Raw genomic sequence first — 13,836 nt, 5'->3', positions numbered from 1 at the left:
CTTCGGACAGGCCTTGTTGAGATCAGTAAAATCGATGCACATCCTCCATTTACCATTGGCCTTTTTTACCATAACAGTGTTAGCCAACCATTCTGGGTATTTTACCTCTCTGATAACTCCGGCACTGAGAAGTCTTTTCACTTCATTTCGAGCACCTTCGGCCTTGTCATCAGACATCTTCCGAAGCCTCTGCTTTCTGGGTCTGAAGGATGGATCAACATTGAGCGAGTGTTCAATAACATCCCTATTAACTCCGCAAAGATCATTAGCCGACCATGCAAAGACATCTTTGTTGTTGAACAAGAATCTTATCAAGGTTTTCTCTTGTTCCTCAGACAATTGAGATCCCAGCAGCACCTTCTGCTCTGCGATATCTTCGCATAAAAGCATGGGTTTCGGCTGATCGGCCGAAGCAGCCTTCTCCCTTCTATGCTTGTACTGCTCACAAGCTTCGGCTTCATCTATGTTGTGGATTGCCTTTGAATTAGTCCAATTCCCCTCGGCCTTTCTGGCGGCTTCCTGACTCCCATGAATAGCAATAGGTCCCTGATCCGAAGGTATCTTCATGCAAAGATATGTTGGATGAAGAATTGCTTCGAAAGCATTGAGTGTTCCGCGACCAATGATAGCATTGTAAGGATACTCTATGTCAACAATGTCAAACACAATTTGCTCAGTCCTTGTGTTGTTGACGAATCCGAAGGTCACTGGCATGGTAATCTTACCAAGCGCTACAATCTGTCGCCCTCCAAAGCCACAAAGAGGGTGCGTAGCATCATGAATCTTGTCTTCAGGCTCTTGCATTTGTCTGAAGGCTTTAGCAAATATGATATCTGCTGCACTGCATGTATCAACCAAAACATTATGGACCAGAAATCCTTTGATCACACAAGAGATAATCATAGCATCATTGTGTGGGTAATCCTTGAGCTGAAGATCCTCTTGAGAAAAGGTAATTGGGATGTGAGACCATCTTGATTTGATGAAGGGTCCTTGTACCCCTACATGTTGTACTCTTCTCTGTGCTTCTTCTTCTGTTTCTTGTTGGCCGGCTCTGAGCATGAACCGCCTATTATCGGGAGAACCAGCTTCGGGGCCGAAGCAGTTCCAGCTTGATTCTTGATCGAAGCCATCAGCTCAAAAAAGTGGAAGTGAGTTCACCGGAGGTGGGCGCCAATGTTGGGGACTTGTTCTCAAATGCTACGAATCAAGAACAAGGCAACATAGAAATTGTTAAATATTAGGGTTCTTCGTCCTTCGAAGCATTATTTCCCTCGGGATATAATGGATTCCGGACGAAGGTTATAAAGATGACCTTCATAAATACAACAAATGATGAAGAAGGGTAAAAAATATGTAAAATAATTTGAACACGTGGTTATCATTATTTGCTCATTTCTATTTCATTATTGTAAAAATGATGACAAATTACAAATGTACCTTCGGCTTGAAGAAAAGCAAAAATACCAGTGTGAAGCAATAACAAATATCCAATGCGCGATTACAGGAGAGCACGTGAACAGTACGGGGGTACTGTTCACCTATTTATAGGCACAGTTCACAGCCTGTATATAATTACATTTATGCCCTTTACAATGAACTATAATAATGACACAGAATATCATGGGTCTTTAAGTCATTTTATCTTTAAATCGGTTCACCCCTTCGTCTTGAGACATGTCATTGTACCGAAGCTTTATAGTTGATAGCTTCGGCGCTGCTTTGGAGAGGATTTGCCGAAGGTGTTTATTTCTTTAGGATCTTCGGCTACGAAGCATACCCCCAACACCCGGCACAGTTAATTTGAAATAGTTGTGAGGGGTTATTTATAAAAAAATGATGCGGGATGACCATTGAAACTGGTGCTTTAAGTATAGTATAGATGTCAGATTGTATCTCTCTGGTTCTTTCTCACCTCTCGTTTGGATACATGTATTAATCGAATTTTTTGTATTTTAGCCATTTTCTTGAAAAATATTCATGTTTAGACCCTTGGATAATTTAATCTCATTTTTAGACCCTTTGCTCGGCGCCATAGATCTTGGCGCCGAGTTGCGTGCTCCGCTGGCGAAAGAGACTGACACGACGCTGACGTGGCCGAGCTCGGCGCAATGATTCATGACGCCGAGCCCCTATCTCCAACCGCGACACGGAGGAGCGGAGCGGCGGCAGAAGTAGCGCAGGATGGGGGCAAGAGGCGGGTAAGCTAGTGCCACTGTGTTGAGCACCAAAATGAGCCGCCGGACGGTCCGAGGTCCGGATGGTCTGCGCCTGTGGTCCGGACGGTCCACGCTGAGAGCGCCTAGAGGGGGTGAATAGGTGATCCTGTAAAAATCAAACACTAATAGCCACAAAACTTAGTTATAAGTGTTAGTGTAGTCAAGTGGCTAAGAAATGTTCTCGTGCGAACAAAGCAATCACAAAAAGCAGCACACGAGACACGTGATTTTTATCCCGTGGTTCGGCCAAGTAACAATTGACTACTTCCACGTTGTGGCGTCCCAATGGACGAGGGTTGCACTCAACCCCTTTCAAGTGATCCAATGATCAACTTGAATACCACGACTTTCTTCCTTAGTCTTTCTCCCGTTTGCGAGGAATCTCCACAACTTGAAGCCTCTCGCCCTTATAATGATGATCACAAAAAAAGCACAGAAGTAAGGGAGGGGAGAGCAACACACACAAGACTCAAATTCACAGCACAACCACGCACACAAGTCACAACTTGAGCTCAAAGTACAACACACGGAGTTCGCAACTCAAAAGGAGCTCAATTTGCTAACACAGAGAATCAGATGCGTGGGAGCGGAGTCTGGATGCTTTAGAATACTCAGAGAATTGTTTGTGTAGCTCCTCCATGCGCCTAGGGGTCCCTTTTATAGCCCCAAGGCAGCTAGGAGCCGTTGCATGCCAACTTGAAAGGCCAAACTTGCCTTCTGTCGGCTGGTGCACCGGACAGTCACTGTAGCTGTCCGGTGCGCGTTCTCCTTCTTTTTCTGGCACATCTGACCATTGGTCCTCGGGATCGGTTGGCGCACCGGACACTGTCCGGTGCACACCGGACAGTCCGGTGCACACCGGACAGTCCGGTGTGCCCAACCGACTGTTGCTGCGGGCCACGCGTCGCCCGCGGATTGCGCGGCCAACCGTTGCGCTGGCGACCGTTGGCTCACCGGATAGTCCAGTGCACCACCGAACAGTCCGGTGAATTATAGCCACGTCATATTTTCTATTTCCCGAGAGCGACAAGTTCACCGCGGATGACTCACCGGACAGTCCGGTGAATTATAGCCATACACCGCCGTCGAGTCCCGGGAGCGGCCTTCTCACGCGGACTAGCCTGGCGCACCGGACACTGTCCGGTGCACCACCGGACAGTCCGGTGTGCCAAGCCGAGCTGGAGTTGGCTGCACAGAGCCAAGTCTTTTTCCAATTCTTTCTTCCCTGTTTCTAGCACTTAGACAAAATATGTTAGTACTCAACACAATGTACTAAGTCTAGAAACGTACCTTTTGCCTTGATTTGCACTTCTCACTTTGTTTTAGCATATGGGCACTTAGTTAAACGTGTTGGGCACTTAATCACTAAAACATTATAGAAATTGCCCAAGGGCACATTTCCCTTTCAATCTCCCCCTTTTTGGTGATTTATGTCAACACATCAAAAAGCAATCAAAATAAGTGCAACATCAATGCAAATGAGGACCAAATCATTTTTGCACAAGATTTGACATATTTGGATCATTATTTGCCACCACTTGGTTTGTTTTTACAAATCAAATTCATTTTCCTATCTCTAAGTCAAACTCACTTGTTTGGACACAAAGAGAGATAATCCAAGAGTGAAATTGATCAAGTGCCAAAAACTCCCCCTTTTCCCATGATAAAAAATTCTCCCCCACAAGAGACTAAATTTTGCAATGAGAGTATTTTGGACAAATCAAAAGTTCTAACTCTATTGTTTTCAAAATTCACAAGTGGTAGCTGATCCATTTGCTTTGGCCTTAATTTCTCCCCCTTTGGCATTAAGCACCAAAACGGGATCATTCTTGGCCCATTAACCCCATTGCCTCACCAAGAATGTCAATTAAGAGCAAAAAAGGCAATAAGAGTATAAGTATGAACTTGGAAGTAAATACACCAATACCGGAGTGCAGTGGAAGTCTTTGTGATGTCCAAGTTCACATTTCCGTTTTAATGCACCTTTGAGACTACATCAAGTATACTCAAGAAAATAGATTAGTCTCAAAGGGTCAAGTTGTAACACATATCCCCCTAAATATGTGCATCATTCACACATGGACTTGTGAGGTCCGGGGATCCCTTGCACAACTTGAGCACCACAAATAAACACTAATGGATTTAAATGCATAAAGTAACATGATCAAAAGCATAAAACACATGTATGCTATAGATCAATCCAAGTTACGCGAATCTAAGACATTTAGCTCACTACGCAACCTGCAAAAGGTTTTCTCATCTAACGGCTTGGTAAAGATATCGACTAGCTGGTTCTCGGTGCTAATGTGGTACACCTCGATATCTCCTTTTTGCTGGTGGTCCCTCAGAAAGTGATGCCGGAAGTCTATGTGCTTAGTGTGGCTGTGTTCAACAGGATTATCCACCATACAGATTGCACTCTCATTGTCACATAGGAGTGGGACTTTGCTCAGATTGTAGCCAAAGTCCCTGAGGGTTTGCCTCATCCAAAGTAGTTGCGCGCAACACTGTCCTGCAGCAACATACTCGGCCTCAGCGGTGGATAGGGCAACAGATGTTTGTTTCTTTGAACTCCAAGACACTAGGGACCTTCCTAGGAATTGGCACATCCCTGATGTACTCTTCCTATCAACCTTGCATCCAGCATAATCAGAGTCTGAATATCCAATCAAGTCAAAGGTAGACCCCTTTGGATACCAGATCCCGAAGCAAGACGTAGAAACTAAATATCTAAGAATTCGCTTAATGGCCACAAGGTGACATTCCCTAGGGTCAGATTGATATCTAGCACACATGCATATGCTTAGCATAATGCTCGGTCTACTAGCACACAAATAAAGCAATGACCCTATCATAGACCGGTATGCCTTTTGATCAACGGACTTACCTCCTTTGTTGAGGTCGACATGTCCGTCGATTCCCATAGGTGTCTTCACGGGCTTGGCGTCCTTCATCCCAAACCGCTTGAGAAGATCTTGAGTGTACTTCATTTGGGAGATGAAGGTGCCATCCTTGAGTTGCTTCACTTGGAACCCAAGGAAGTAGGTCAACTCGCCCATCATCGACATCTCGAACTTTTGTGTCATCACCCTGCTAAACTCCTCACAAGACTTTTGATTAGTAGAACCAAATATTATGTCATCGACATAAATTTGGCACACAAAAAGATCACCAACACAAGTCTTAGTGAAAAGAGTGGGATCGGCTTTCCCAACCTTGAAAGCATTAGCAATTAAGAAATCTCTAAGGCATTCATACCATGCTCTTGGGGCTTGCTTAAGTCCATAGAGCGCCTTAGAGAGCTTGAACACATGGTCGGGGTACTTGTCATCCTCAAAGCTAGGGGGTTGTTCCACGTATACCTCCTCCATGATTGGCCCATTGAGGAAAGCGCTCTTCACATCCATTTGAAACAACCTGAAAGAGTAGTGAGCGGCATAGGCTAATAATATTCGAATAGACTCTAGCCTAGCCACAGGAGTAAAAGTCTCCTCGAAATCCAAACCTGCGACTTGGGCATAACCTTTTGCCACAAGTCTAGCCTTGTTTCTTGTCACCACCCCGTGCTCGTCTTGCTTGTTGCGGAACACCCACTTGGTTCCCACAACATTTTGTATTGGACGTGGCACCAGGCTCCAAACTTCATTCCTCTTGAAGTTGTTGAGCTCTTCCTGCATGGCCAACACCTAGTCCGGATCCTGCAAGGCTTCTTCTACCCTGAAAGGCTCAATAGAAGAGACAAACGAGTAATGCTCACAAAAAATAGCTAAACGTGAGCGAGTCGTTACTCCCTTGCTGATATCACCCAGAATCTGATCGACGTGGTGATTTCTTTGGATTGTCGCTCAGACTTGAGTTGGAGGGATCTGTGGTGCTTCTTTCTCCATAACTTGTTCTTCTTGTGCTCCCCCTTGATCACGCGCCTCTTCTTGAGGAACCTGTCCGCCATCTTGAGTTGGTGGATACACCATTGTTGAAGAAGATGGCTGATCTTGCTCTTATTGTTTATGTGGTCTCACATCACCTATCGCCATCATGCACATTGCGGCCGTCGGAACATCATCTTCATCTATGTCTGAAAGGGAAATGTGCCCTTGGGCCATTTCTATAATGTTTTGGTGATTAAATGTCCAACACATAAGTGAGTAAGATATTATGTGCCAAACAAGCAAAAGGTGCAAATCATGTAACAAGGTACATTTCTAGACTTAGTACATTGTTTTGAGTACTAACATATTTTGTCTAAGTGCTAGAAACAGAGAAAAGAAGAAAAGAAAAGAGATGCAAAAGACTTGGCTTGGTACAGCCAAAGTCCAGCTCGGCTTGGCACACTAGACTGTGGAACAGGCCACTCTCGGGAAAAATCGGCGGCGTATGGCTAAAATTCACCAGACTGTCCAGTGGTGCACCGGAATGTCCGGTGAGCCAACGGCCACCAGCGCAACGGTCGGCCGTGCAATCCGCGGGCGACGCGTGGCCCGCACCAACGGTCGGTAGGGTGCACCGGACTGTTCGATGTGCACCGAATAGTGTTCGGTGCGCCAACTGCCGTGAATCTGCAACGGTCATCTGCGCCAAAATAGGAAGGAGATCGCGCACCGGACATGAACAGTGGCTGTCCGATGGTGCACCGGGCTGTCCGGTGCGCCACCCGACAGAAGGCAACTTTGGCCTTCCTTGTTGGCCTCCAACGGCTCCTACCTGCCTTGGGGCTATAAAAGGAACCCCTAGGCGCATGAAGGAGACATCCAAGCATTTAAGAAACATTCTAAGCCTCCAAGACTCCAACTTCACGTATTTGATTCTTTAAGATAGTTACTTGAACTTCATTTGAGTTGTGAACTCCGTGGGTTGTGTTTTGAGCTCAAGTTGTGACTTGTATGCGTGATTGTGCTATGAGTTGAGTCTTGTGTGTGTTGCTCTCCCCTCCCTTACTTCCATGCTTATTTTGTGATCATCATTGTAAGGGCGAGAGGCTCGAAGTTGTGGAGATTCCTCGCAAACGGGAGAAAGTCAAAGAAAGGAAAAACCGTGGTATTCAAGTTGATCATTGGATCACTTGAAAGGGGTTGAGTGCAACCCTCGTCCATTGGGACGCCACAACGTGGAAGTAGGCAAGTATTACTTGGCCGAACCACAGGATAAAAATCATGTGTCTCTTATGTGCTTTACCTTTGATTATCTGTGTTCAAGAACTCGCTTCAAGCACTTAGCCGTTCTAACTTTTATAATCAAGTTTTGTGGCTATTAGTGTTGAATTTTACAGGATCACCTATTCAGCCCCCCTCTAGGTGCTCTCAATTGGTATCGAAGCTGTTCTCTTCATCTAATGGACTAATCGCCCGAAGAGATGGATCCTAAGGGAAAGGGGATGGTGGTCAACGACAAGGAGAAGGAGTCCCTCTTCAACGAGCCAAGGGACGACAAACCCACTAACTCTAGCTCGAGTCATAAGAAGAAGGATGGGAAGAAGAAGAGGCGCATCAAGAAGATTGTCTACTACGACAGCGATGAATCTTCTTCTTCACGAAGAGACAACGACGATGACGACTCTTTGTCAAAGAAAAAGACGGTTAATCAAAACTATTCCTTTGATTATTCCCGTATTCCTTACAATTCAAATGCCCATTTACTTTCTAGTCCTCTTGGAAAACCCCCACACTTTGATGGAGAGGATTACTCATTTTGGAGTCATAAAATGCATAGTCATCTATTTTCTCTCCATCCTAGCTTTTGGGAAATCGTGGAAAATGGAATGCACTTTGATAGTACGGATAATCCTGTGATGATTAATGAACAAATTCATAAGAATGCATAAGCTACCACTGTTTTGCTAGCATCTTTGTGCATGGATGAATATAACAAGGTTAGCGGCTTGGACAACGCCAAGCAAATCTGGGATACCCTCAAGATCTCACATGAGGGAAATGATGCCACCATGATCACAAAGATGGAACTGGTGGAAGGTGTTGGGGCGAAGGCGAAGACGCCACCCTTCGCTCGATGCCTTCGCTAGACTCGCTGCAACAACGGAGACAAGACGACTGGCAGACTCTACCCTTCGTCCCACGCATCGGAAGACAAAGGCCTACGGCGAAGTCGTCCCATCCCGCGGCCTCGTCCAACATGGAGGCCAATGTGTGATCCGGCCCATTATAGCGGGCCCTGCGTGGCCGCTACGCATTACAGGCCTAAGTTGTAAAGGCTTCCCTGTCTTTATAGTCTGTAACCCCGCTTTATGGGAATATTCCGGGGATGACCTGGGCGCCTGAGGGCACATGCGTCCTTAACCCAAGACGCTGGGCACTCAGGCACCTAGAAAAACCCACGTACAGTGCCCTTCAGAGGCTGGATTTTAACAGAGCTATTGCCATCTCGAGTTGAAACCTTGTTGTACACTATTTTTGGTCCCCCGTTGGATTGACTTGCCCAGGAGAGCAAGTTCCAACATTTGGTGCCCACCGTTCGTGCTACGAAAACACCACCCGCGATGGCACCCAAGAGAACCACCTCGAAGGCTGACGAGGCTGCGAAGGCAGCACTGCTGGCCGAGAAAAAGGGCAAGGCCCTTGTCGACACCACCCCACCAAGAGCCCTGCGAAGACGACGCAAACAGCAAGAGGCAGCGCAACGAACAACCCCCTACCGAAGGCAACCTCCGCACCTGCAGCTCTGGAGGACAACCGTAACTTCCCCCAGGCTTCGCTCCACCAGAGGGCGCGGACACCACCGAGGACGGCGAAGTCATCGGCGTTTCGGACGAAGAGCAGCTACAACTGCGCGCCTTGCGCATCAAGAACCGCAACCTCCAGAAGCAAAAAGAGATCCTCGAGGCCAAGCGCCAACATGTGTCTGCACAAGCCAAGGTGCGACAAATGATACGCGACGAAGAGCAGAAGGCTCAGGAGCTTGAACAAGAGATCGTGCTCATGCAGAGCGAAGGCCAATTCGGCCTGCAACACGACCCACCCCTCCAACAGCGCGCACAAATCGAAGACCTGTTCATCCCTCAGCGCGGACACGCCATCCCTCACGCCACGACATTCTAAGGGGTCAACTACCTTGACGAGCGAAGTCCCCTAGCACCTCATCTGCAAGTGACACCATGGCCCGCCAACTTCAGGGCAGAGACCTATCCCAAGTACAATGGCGGCACTGACCCAGCACAGTACATCATGAGCTATCAAGTCGCCGTTGCATCATCCGGAGGGGACGACGCCACGATGGCCAAGTCATTCATCATTGCCCTCGAAGGCCCAGCCCTCACCTGGTACACCAGGTTGCCCCTATTGTCCATCGACTCCTGGCGAAGTCTCCGGGACAAATTCTTACTCAACTTCCAAGGGTACCGCCCAGATACCGACGCCTTGGCTGAACTCTCACTCTGCAAGCAGCTGGAACGAGAGACTATACGGGAGTATTACCGCAAGTTTCTGACCCTCAAGTCACAACTGCCTTCGGTCGATGACCAGATCGCCATCCACTATGCCATCAGTGGCCTTCGGGCCGGCGTCCTTTACAACCACTGCATCAGGGATCCGCCCAAGAACCTCTAGGAGCTGTATCAACTGTTCGAAAAATACGCCAGATCCGAAGAGCTCCACCAGCGCAAAGTCGAGTCTTAGAGGAAACCCAAAGACCCTCCGTAGTCCAGCCGCACATGGACGAGGCCCTCGCAGGCAGACTCCGGTCGGGACAGCCGCAATCAGCAGCAGGTGCACAACATCGCCAACCAGCACCCCGCTGGTGAGACCCCTCGCCGCCAGGAGTATCCCCCAGGGCCGTGGAAACGGAACTCGTGGTCGGGGCCGGGGGCGTGCGCAGCAGCCACGCAGATTTTACTGCCTGTTCCACGACGAAGACTGCGTGCATCCTACAAGAGATTGCCCAGAGACGAAGGCCACCAGAGATAGGATGGCACGGGCGCAACCAGCCGACAACCCTAGAGTTGTCGCGCACACATATCAGCAACCCCCTCAGCCATACAACCACGGCCCCGCTCCGCTTCCACCGCACCACACATACCAACACCACCAGGAGGTACAAATTGTACCTCCCCCACCCCCACCTCCACACCATCAACAGCAAAACATCCACCACCCCAACCACCCCAAGCCCCAAAGCAAGAGGACTTCGTCGATCAGCTGTATCGCGGAGTCATTCATATGATCACTGGGGGGTCCAGCGCCGACTTCGACACAAAGCGGCAGAAGAGGGACCATTACCGCAGCATCAACCACGTCGCCATCACCGGTCCGGTCGTGCAGACAAAGTGGTCCCATGTGACATTGACCTTCGACGCCCGAGACGTCGATCTGCGCAGCGCCCCCCACATCGATGCCATGGTCATCAACTGCAGCGTGGCAGGCTGGGACCTGCACAAAGTCTTAGTCGACAATGGCAGCCAGGCGGATATCATTTTCCTCCATGCTTTCAATCGCATGGGCATAAGCCACAGCCTGCTCAAGCCATCAGACAACCCCCTGTACGGCTTCGGTGGCAAGGGCACCTTTCCTGTCGGCAAAATAGAGTTACCTCTCTCCTTCGATGTAGCACCCAATGCCTGAAGTGAGCAAGTCATGTTCGACATCGTCGACATGGTGTACCCGTACAACGCCATAATGGGTCGGGGCTCCATCAACAAGTTTGAAGCAGCTATCCACGGACTTTACCTGTGCATGAAGATCCCAGGTCCGCAAGGCGCCATCACAGTCTACGGCAACCAGCAGGTTGCGCGTAACATAGAAAAAGACTTCGTCCCCGGACAAAGAAACGTACACTGCCTCATGGCCCAGCGCGAGGTCCCCTGGTCTGCCAGTCCAACCGCCAAAGAAAATGAAAAAGCACAGCTGTAGAGCAACGACGGGACTAAGACTGTTCCCCTCGACTAGGCAACGCCCAAACAGACGGTCACCATCAGCGAAGACCTCACTTCGCATGACGAAGAGAGACTCCTCTGCTGTTTGTCCAAGAATAAAGACGTCTTCGCCTGGTCTGCCCTCGACCTGGTCGGAGTCAGTCGCTCCTTCATCGAGCACAGCTTAGGAATCGACCCTTCGGTGAGGCCGAAGAAACAGCGGCTGCGTAAGATGTCTGACGAGAAGACGGAAGCCGCCAAGGCCGAGGTGCATCACCTGCTCGAGGCCAAATTCATCGAGCCAATTGCCTACCCCACATGGCTCGCCAACGTAGTGATGGTGCAGAAGAAGAGCGGCAAATGGCGGATGTGCATCGATTTCACCAGTCTTAACAAGGCCTACCCTAAGGACAACTTCCCGCTGCCTCGGATCGACAAAATCGTCGATAGTGCGGCTGGGTGCGAAGTCATGTCACTCCTTGATTGTTTCTCCGGCTACCACCAAATATATATGAAGGAGGAGGACAAGGCAAGCACCAGCTTCATAACACCCTTCGGCACGTATTGCTTCATCAGAATGCCAGAGGGACTTAAGAACGCTGGGTCCACTTTCTCCCGGCTCACCAAAACGGTGCTCGAGAGCCAAGTCGGCAGAAATATATTCACATATGTGGACGACATTGTCGTCGCCAGCAGAAGCAAGGAAGACCACCTGGCTGACCTCGCCGAAATGTTCGCGAACATGCAGGACGCACGACTTCGCCTGAACCCCGAAAAATGCGTCTTCGGTGTTCGCTAGGGGAAAATCTTGGGCTACCTGGTGTCACACCGCGGAATTGAGGCCAATCCAACCAAAATCCAGGCTATCATCAATATGACGCCCCTGCAGTCAGCCAGAGAAGTACAACGACTGACAGGCAGGTTGGCCGCCCTCAACAGATTCATCTCCAAGTCTGTTGAGCGAAGCCTCCCTTTCCTCAAAACACTCCGCGGCACAAAAGACTTCGCATGGGGACCAGAGCAGGCGGCGGCCTTCGCTTCATTGAAGCTGTAACACCCCTGGTGTTACTATAACTAAAACTTGAGCATGGCATCATAAGCATTGGCATTGCATATGTTTGACACACCTAGAATGCATTCACTAGGCAAAAAATTCAAACAAGTTGTATTGTTTTAATGTTTTGCAAATAGGACCCTGGATAGGAAGCTTTACCCTAAATAGGGATTAAAGGGGTAAAACTTAACCCAAATTGAGAAAACCTAAAGGCTTTAAGGAAATAGTTGTAAAATATCCCCAAAAACAAAGTTGAATCACATTTATACCCCTGGGATACTAAAAACCCTAATTGGAACCCTGGAAAACCCTAAAACTAAACCCTAGGGGCCTATGTGCAAAATTAGTCCACTTTTGGACTAAAGTGCAAAAACCAAGTCAAATAAGTTTCCTAAATCAATTGGGTCACAAATATGTGAATTTGCAAGCCAAACCTTAAGTTTTGGATCAAATTGCAAAAATCACCTCTTAAGCACTATAGAGCCTAAGTCTGAAATCAGTGGGTTTTCTTCAACTTTGAACCCTTGTATCTTTCATGTTCTAGGGATTTTGCCCTAGGGCACCACATCAAAGTTGTAGACCTATCAAAGGTGAACATTTTTGCTTAAGAATGTGAGCTCAGTTGTTAAAAAGAATTTAGAGATAAATGAGCCTGAAGTTGGACTGTCAGACTGCCTAAAGCCTGAAATTCAGATTAACAGTGTGATGGGATGAACTTTGAGCTCGATTTTGAATGGGATCCAGTGACTTTTTGTGGGAGAACATTGTATCAAAGTTGTATATGGATTATAGCTCTACAACTTTGCTGCAGAATGTTGGCATAGGTTTCACATAAAAATAGGAGAAAATGAAGCTCCAAAATGCTTTGTCAGGTTCATCTGAAGGAAACTGGCCATGGTACAGTGACCTGATAAGGATCAGGCCACCAGCGCGGCAACTTCACCGCCGGCGACCGATTGCCGCCGTGATTCGTGCGGCAGCCGGTCCACGTTGTTCTCGGGGTAAGTGGGTAACACCGGTGTACGCCGCCGTGGATAAGCTTCAACCGTTAAAGAACTCCGGCCACCGTACTGTGTCACCACGGTAGAAGCCGATAAGAACGCCGGTGATAGCCGTCGTCCGGCCTTGCGCCGCGTGTCCCAACCTCGCCACCGCATCGCCGTGACTCCCTCTAGCTTCCCGTCGATCACCGGAGTTACTGCCACGTCGTGGAACACGTATTCACTGCACCCGTGTTCTTCTTCACTTCCGACCGCCGCGCGGTAGCGCCCAAAATTCACGGTCACCACCGTTGGGCGCTATAAATTGACCCCACAGCAAGCTTCGCAACATCATTGCACACCCCCACACCAAGAATTGCTCCCAACCGAACACCAGTGAGCCCGAATTGCGCATTCTCCCCAATTCGGTTCAAGAACACCGCGAACTAACCTCGCCGAGGCCAGCCCCCTTTCCGGTCAGTCCAACCCTCCCTCTCCCTCGTTTAAGCATTCTCACATGTCTACGATGCTTGTTGACCCGCCCAATTGAACTAAGGGTCCACTGACCGTCGGGAACGCATGGATCCTTGGTTCATCCGCGCGCTCACCGTGGCCAGACCACAGTAGTTCACGATTTGTGCAATTAACTTGGGGGAATTACTCGGGGTAGCTTGGATTTGGTGTCCGCCGCTCGGGTGCGCCGGTCATCGCCTCAATCGGCCGGTG

The sequence above is a fragment of the Zea mays genome, chromosome 6 (genome assembly GCF_902167145.1).
Source record: "Zea mays cultivar B73 chromosome 6, Zm-B73-REFERENCE-NAM-5.0, whole genome shotgun sequence".
NCBI lineage: Eukaryota > Viridiplantae > Streptophyta > Magnoliopsida > Poales > Poaceae > Zea > Zea mays.
Note: the sequence above shows the minus strand (reverse complement) of the source record.